The sequence below is a fragment of the Mauremys reevesii genome, linkage group 11 (genome assembly GCF_016161935.1).
Source record: "Mauremys reevesii isolate NIE-2019 linkage group 11, ASM1616193v1, whole genome shotgun sequence".
In the NCBI taxonomy this organism is placed as follows: Eukaryota; Metazoa; Chordata; order Testudines; family Geoemydidae; genus Mauremys; species Mauremys reevesii.
The window spans coordinates 20,641,624-20,649,669 of NC_052633.1; positions in this window are offsets into that span (position 1 = coordinate 20,641,624).

Consider the following 8,046-nt stretch of genomic DNA (forward strand, 5'->3'; position numbering starts at 1 on the left):
GGGGCTGGACTTGATGACTTCTCAAGGTCCCTTCCAGCCCTCGATTTCTATCCAGAAACACTCAATGAGTGTGGTTAACATTCCTTCTGAGCTAATGAATGGCTTTGAAAGCCTCCACACTTACTTGGTATTTCTCTGCCCTTAAAAAACTGTTCATCACACTGAACACTCATTCCACTGGACTGTGTGTTCCTTGTAAACACAGAGAACATTCTACTCAGTATAGCATTCCATCTTGAACAAGCAGTTTACGTGATCAAAGAAAAATGGTTTTTATAGATGTAATAATAAAAAAAAAAACACGCTAGGACATCCCAGGTGTTTCAAAAGAAGATCCTATTACATCAGGTGAAAAACATAGACATAAGGTCACTTTAGGCATGTCAGGTGGGGGAATACCTTCAGATCTGGGTTTTAGGCTTGGGCCAGTCTGACTGACTGCAAAGTCACATTTAACGTTGTGTTAACTCCTAATTTTCTAGTGAACACAAATCCTGAAGAAAGAGCAGCTGTTGCATTAATTCTACAATCACATACTGCTGTGTAAATCAAGTGCAAATCCACTGATGTAAAACCAGTGTAAGTAAAGGAAGATTCAGGCCAAGGTGGGAATAAAGGTGCTGCCTGGAAAAAGTTTTCTACCTACAGAAAATCTGTGGCACTTAAAATAGCATATTGGGTGGGGAAATTCCTGAAGTGGTGTCATGGTGAGTAGTTGCTTTACTGCAAGAGAAAAAGATGGGGGGAAGCCCACGAATGAAATTTAGGGACTTCCCAAACAAAGCAATGAAGCAGAATTTTCTACTCAAAAGTATTTAGGACCCAAAAAACAAAAACAAAACCACTTTTCAGTTCAGTATGAGTCTTGGTAACACCTATCTATCTGCCTAGCTACACTATCTGAGGGTATGGCTACACTGCAATGCAAGCCCAGGCTGAGACTCAGGCTCAGGTGCTACCCCCACCTGCCCCCATCTGTCTAGACACAAATGTCTTGGATTGTGGCTCAGAGCCAAGGTCTTAGGACCATATGCGAGTGGAGGGTCTGAGCCTGAGCCTAAACAGGAGCCAGGGTTCAAGCCCTAGTGTTTCACTGTGTGAACTCAGGCTCTGGGAGTCTGCCAGTGCTTTCCCACAACCCCTTAGGTGGGTTTTCTTTGTCCTCTCTAGCCCTCACCACTTGGCTCCCAGATGATAGAGGCAACTCTATTTGTTCAAGTACAGTTTGGTGTTTATTAACCCTTCCATTTTATTCTGATCGCTAAGCTGCAAACACAGTGAACATTCTTCTGCCTTTGCCATGGCCACTAACCAGACTAAGTCCTTTTCCAAGCATGCTCCTGGTTGCAGGAACATAGACAGATTTTGGTGACTCTCTGGTGTGAGGCAAGCAAAGCACTCAATTTTAGTACCAGGAATGACTAGGCCTACCAGCAAATAGCAAAGATGCTGGCAGTGTTGGAAATTTATTGAACCAGTGACCAGTTCAAAGAGTGGATTAAGTGGCTCTAGACCAACTATCGCCAAACCAGGGACCAGAACTGAACCTCGGAAATCTCCCCATCATCACGCCTGTCTTACAAGGACTTTGAGCAGATGTAGGGTACTGCACCGAACACTGAACCGAGTGGTTCACGATGACCTGGTCAGCTGGGATGAATTTACAGCTGACATTCTGAACAGGGCTGAATAAAAGAAGAAAGGGACTTACAGCAAATGGAAAAGCAAGACAAGAGGCAAGCAGAAAGGCTCAGCCAGGCCGCACAGCTGTAGGCATGCTTTGCTCACACAGTTCAACTTGCAGCAGAGCTCTCCTGCCAAGACCAAAAATCACCTTTCCTTCCCCTTTGCCCCCCAGCTCCACTATGCCCCTTCCTGCTTAGAAAAATTCACAGCCACATATACAATGGTATAAACCAATAACATTTCAAAGATCTGCATCGAAACTTCTATTTTCCTGTTTCCACAGTCAATTAACTCTCAAAATATAGAGGCCCAGATTGAGCCCTGGTATTAGCTGGTACAAACACACATGAATGCCAATTGAGTTTTCTGCACTGATGCCAATGGAGTTGCTGCTGGCCTGCTGCTAACACCAGGGTTGAGTTTGGCCCAGAAGGTCCAGTTATTTTTGTTGTTGTTTTTAAAACTACAGTTTAATATCTGAGAGGCTAAGATTTTCAAACATGAGTAATGATTGGGGTGCTCAGTTTGAGGCACTTTTAAAGGGATCTGATTTTCGGCAGGTGACTCAAGTCTCTTTACGGTTTCTTGAATTGGACCCCCAAATATTGAGGCACCAAAATCATTAGCTAGCCTGAGAATCTTGACCACAGTGTTATGAGTTACACAGACAAACCTGAAGTTTGATACTTGCCATCTAGTAATACAACGAGATTATATTCCTCTTGGTTTGGGCAGCAGGCATCCCATAGAACTTTCAAGAACAATTCACATACATTGGCGGGGGGTAAATCACCTAAAACCATGGTCACGGAAGTAGCAAATAAAATTCAAGATAAATCTCTCGCTGTTCTGTGAGGGTTTCTCTTACTTTTATTACAGAACAACTATCGGTTCCTACCTCACTTAATCTCAGTATTTCCTGCTTTCCAACACCATCCACATTCCAGACAACTGCATCTGAAAGTATATACTGAATAAGGCTACACTTGCGAGTTACAGCGCAATAAAGCAGCCCCAGGCGCCCTAGCTCACGCCCTGTCCACACTGGCAAGGCACGTAGAGCACTCTGACTCTGCAGCTACAGCGCTGCTCGTACTGCACATTGGCAAGTGCAATAACGTTTGCTGCGCCCCCCCACTGGAGCGCCGCAACGCCAGTGTGGATGAGGTGTTGCATTACTGCACTGTGATCAGCCTCCGGAAACATCCCATAATCCCCTTAAGTCAAGTGGCCACTCTTTTCATTGTTGTGAGATGGCTGCAGGAATGTGGAAATGCCCTTTCAAAGCTCTGTTTTGGAGAAGCAGGCTGCTTATCAGCTCCAGGAAAAGCAAACATTTACTGTTTGCTTTGAGTGAGTGAGCGAGAGGCGGGGTCTGAACTTACAAGACACCATGCTGACACACTCTCAGCACCCCAGAAACCCACTCTCTCCCCCCCCACACACATACACACAACACACTCCCTGTCACACTCCAACCCACCCCCATTTGAAAAGCATGTTGCCGTCACTTGCATGCTGGGATCAGGGCCGGCTCCAGGCACCAGCCAAGCAAGCTCGTGCTTGGGGCGGCAGATTTTAAGGGGCGGCATTCCGTCCAATCCTAAGGTGACATGGCCGCTGTGACAGTGTACCCCATAAGGCTTTATGGGGTGGGGGTGCTCATAAATGTATGTATGATATAACTGGAATAGGGTTTTGCTACATACGCCATGTGACATATCTTTGTAAAGGTTATGATCTACTGGTTATGTTCATCCTAGTTGTTTGCAGGCACCATTTGTGTGTTCAAAGTTATGAACATTGGCTGTATAATTGCTTGATTTCTAAGTAGCCTTAGTTAGAATATTTGGTCACTTCTTGGGAAAGGAATGTGCAAATTAAGTGCTCAATCCAGAAGCACTTAACAGACAAAAGAGCTTGGAAGGCTCCAATCCATATAAGAAGTCTTCCTGGAGACATACAAGATACCATGAGTAAATTGGCCTCTGCCTGTAAAGACTGAGTCAGGCATGGACACATGACTTGCCCAGAGAACTCCACCTTGGAGCTGGACTTTGCATAGGAGTGAGGAAGGGGTCTCCACCCACAAGAGAGCGTCTATTTAAACCCGTGAGAGACCCCTCCATTTTGTCTTCAGCTGGCTAAAGAAGGAGCCTCTCCACCCCTCCAGGATACTTAAAGGAAACTGGAACAAAGGTCATTAACTACAGGGCGAGTGAGTGATTGCTGGACCCAGGCTAAAAGGAGATTTGCCTGTTAAAGGAAACATTCTGGAACTGGTGAGAATCCTATCTGTATTTAGTTTGATTAGACATAGATTTGCGCATTTTATTTTATTTTGCATGGTAACTTACTTTGTTCTGTCTGTTAGTGCTTGGAACCACTTAGATCCTACTTTCTGTATTTAATAAAATCACTTTTTACTTAGTAATTAACTCAGAGTATGTATTAATACCTGGGGGAGCAAACAACTGTGCATATCTCTCTATCAGTGTTATAGAGGGTGAACACTTTATGAGTTTACCCTGCATAAGTTTTGTACAGGGTAAAAACGGATTTATTTGGGTTTAGACCCCATTGGGCATTGGGCATCTGGGTGCTAAAGACAAGCACACTTCTTTACCTGCTTTGGGGCAGGTAATTCAGACTCTGGGTCTTTGTTGAAGTAGACAAGAGTGTCTGGCTCGGCAAGACAGGGTGCTGGGGCCCTGAGCTGGCAGGGAAAACAGGGATAGAAGTAGTCTTGGCACATCGGTTGGCAGCTCCCAGGGGGGGTTCTGTGATCCAACCCGTCACAGCCGCCTTTTTTTTTTTTTTGGTTCGCCACTCTGGCCGCTCTGCGCCCTGGTAGTTTTGTTTGTTTTTCTTTTGTTTCACCGATGACGTTCAGTGCTCCACTGTAGGGAGTGGCAGCACAGAGGAGGGCAGTGCTCTGCTGGGAGCCGGCTGAGCGCTCCGTCTGCCCCAGCTGGTGCCAGGTCTGCAGCAAACCTGGCAGCCCATGTCCTTCCCTCCCTGCTGACCAATGACTTTCAATTCACCTGCAGGCGGGAGCGGCTGGAGCCCTCCCACTAGCCGGGGCACACACTCCACTGCCTAGGGCATGTCTGCAGCACAGGGAGTCCCGCTAGCCAGAGTGCAGCCGCTGCCCTCCCAGAAGCTCGCCAGCACAGCCAGGGGAGGCAGCCGCGAGCCGCCAAGTAAGTGGCACTGAAAGTTTGCACCCTATTGGTTTTTTTGGTTCACCGCTCCGGCTCCCTGAACCCAGGTTGGTTGTTTTTTTTTGCTTGGGTCATCAAAAAAGCCAGAGCCAACCCTGGCTGGGATAGCTACCCATAATGCACTGCTCCCAATGCCGCCTGTACGCTTTAAACTGTCAGTGTGGACAGACTGCAGCACTTTCCCTACTGCACTCTACGAAGGAGGGTTTAACTCACAGCGCTCTACATCTGCAAATGTAGCCAGACCCTAAGTGTCAAGTAAGTGTCGTGTGCAGCTTTGTAAGCCAATCTGAAGAATTTGCAAAGGAACTCGAAGTATAGGAGAGACAAGGCTAACCTGCAGAAACTTCACAGATTTAACCTTATCTTTAGGAATAGACAAGAATGTTTAATTTAAAGGCATCATGACACTATTCTCTTAGTCACACGGTTTATAAATGGAACCTTAATATATTTATAAAGGATTAGTAAATGATTGATAGATGTTTTAATAAATAATCAAATGTTAAAATCCAACGGGTCACGAGGTTTCTTATAACTACGGCATAATCATAACCCCTTCCACTGATGTGCTTATTACCCTCTGTAAGACATACTGCTCCTTTCGGTAACATAGCTAGGGTGACGAGATGTCCCACCCTTAAAGGGACAGGCCCGTTTTTAAGCCTTCCTGCAGGTGTCCCAACTTTTTCTTAAAAACGGGCAAATTGTCCTGTATTTGCTGTCTCTCCCCCACTCCCCCCCCCATCAGTACCGGTGGGTCCTGCTGCTGGTGGATCCCTATTCTTCCCCTCCCCGCCCACCAGCAGGGAGGGGAAGGGGGTCCAGTGGCCGACGATGGGGGTGGGCGTGCAAGGCTAGCGGTGGGGCAAAGCTGTAGTGCACAGGGCCAGCAGCTCCTCCTGCTGGTCCATCAGCACAGTCCCCACTGCATGCTGGCTCTTGGCCAGCAGGACCCGCCCTCCTCCCTATTTCTGGCTGGCACTGGCTGGGCGCTGTGAGCTGCAATGGCTGGTGAGTGTGGGCAGGCACCAGCCGGTTACGTGTCACCTCTGCTGCTCACCCATCAGCCCTTTACATGCTCCCCTCTTGCTGTCTTCTCCCTGCTTTGTCCCTTTAAACCCCAGCCCCACTGCTCCTCCTTATCCCCCCCTCCCTCTCCCCGTAGCTGGAAGCAGCTCCCATCCTTTCCGTACCGCACTGTGCCGAAAGGCTGCTGCTGGCCATGTTCTGGTGTGAATCCTGGCAGAAAGCGGGGGGGGGGATGCGACCCAGCATGCTCCCCCACACGTGTTGCGAGGTGGTCCTGGGGGCCAGCCAGGCATGGAGGGTGAAGAGCGCTCAGCAGGGAGGGTCGGTTTGGTCAGTCACCCCCCACCTTCTGAGAGAGGTGTGGGTGTGTCACCTCTCCTGGTGTGTGTGGGGGGGAGGGGTGTGTGTGTATCACCCGTCCCAGTGTGAACCCTAAAGCCTTAAAGATAAGATAAATAAAAAAATCCAACTAGGCAGTATTTCTATTTAACGGGCTCAGTCAACTTCATGTTAATTTGAATGTTTGTACTGCATAGTTCTGATTGATTGACGTTGAACTTGCTTGAATACTAGTAATTTTACCAGGTGTCCCGTATGCAGCATAGGGAAATATGGCCCCCCCTAAACATAGCTATTAATCAATCATTAACCCTTTATAAACAGAACCACAATACCGAGTATGACCATCTCCCTTTTGTTCAAAAGTTAAAAAATATGTGAAGCATCATCCAACTGTAAACAGAGTTTGAACAGTGAAAAATCATTGCATCAGACAGCATGTACAGGAACAGGAAATCATCCTCTACATAAATGAGCGTGATTCTCAATGAACAAAATCTGCCATGGCTCAAGAGAGAAACTTGGCCTCTTGAAAGCTTAAACCATAAATAAACACTGGCTCTGAAGTGTCCACCAAATGCAAATACCTTTTGAGAGTAAAAGGGAGCCAGCCGTTAGAAGGCTGATTTAACGCTGATCCCACTCTGATACAAGAGCACACATTTCTCAGTACTTGAGATAAGCAAGACATTATGCACAGACCCTGATTTTATAATTTATCCACTTAACCCCGTAACATTTAACACACTGGAACACTTAACCCCTCTATGCTTCAGTTTCCCCCCTCTTTCAAATAAGGATAACACTATGCTATCTTACAGAGATGTTAGAATTAACTCTTTAAGGACATAAAGGGGAGAACATGAGAGGAGTCATCACTGGAAGGGGAGGAGATTTGATGGAGATGGATATATATACATACAGTGCAGTGCCCCATTGTCTTCAATGACCAAAGAACCCATACCTGGACTCTTCCTCTGCGACCTACTGTATGCTGCCCCTGCCTCAGTCACCTCGAGCAAGGAAAACGGAAACAGACACACAATAAAGGCAAGGGCTAGGTAAAAGCAAGTACTTATTTATTATGATCGAGGTCCAGGACTCAAAGTGGATGTCTCCCTACTGCCCATAAGGGATTGCCTGTACTTGCAGAGCCAGAGAGACACACAGGAGAGTCACTGAAAAGACAAATGCCTATGCCAGTCAACAAACTACACTACACAGAGATTGGAGGGAGTCAGGGAAAAAACAAAATGAGTGCCTCAACTTTTACATTTGGTCACAAACCTGTGGATCCTGGGGCTGTGAAGCTGAATTAATTCATGTTTGTAAAGCACACTGAACCCTTCACATGGAAGGAGCTAGAGAACTGCAAAGTGTTATATTATCATCCTGTTCCTTGATCACTGTCTGGGTGGATACAAATAGATTTTTTTTTAAGTGCTAAACAAATTTGAATCGTCTATAGGTGCAGAGAGAATATTTTCTTCATTTCAGTTTATTCAACTAGTTCTGTTCATGTACTAGCTCATTCAAAGTTAAGAACCCAACTGGAAGCTGAAAAAGGAGGAATGCTGTTTTTCTCTTCCACTCTATGAATAAAAAGTAGGTTTGAGAGAGTAAGATCTACTAGTTCTAAAATCTTGAAGGACAGAGTAACCAGAAACAAATCAGTTAAATTCATTAACCACAGATAATACTGCCTTTGTTTAATAAATTGGTTAGTTTTAATGGTTTGATAAATTTTTTTCTTATGTATCCAGCA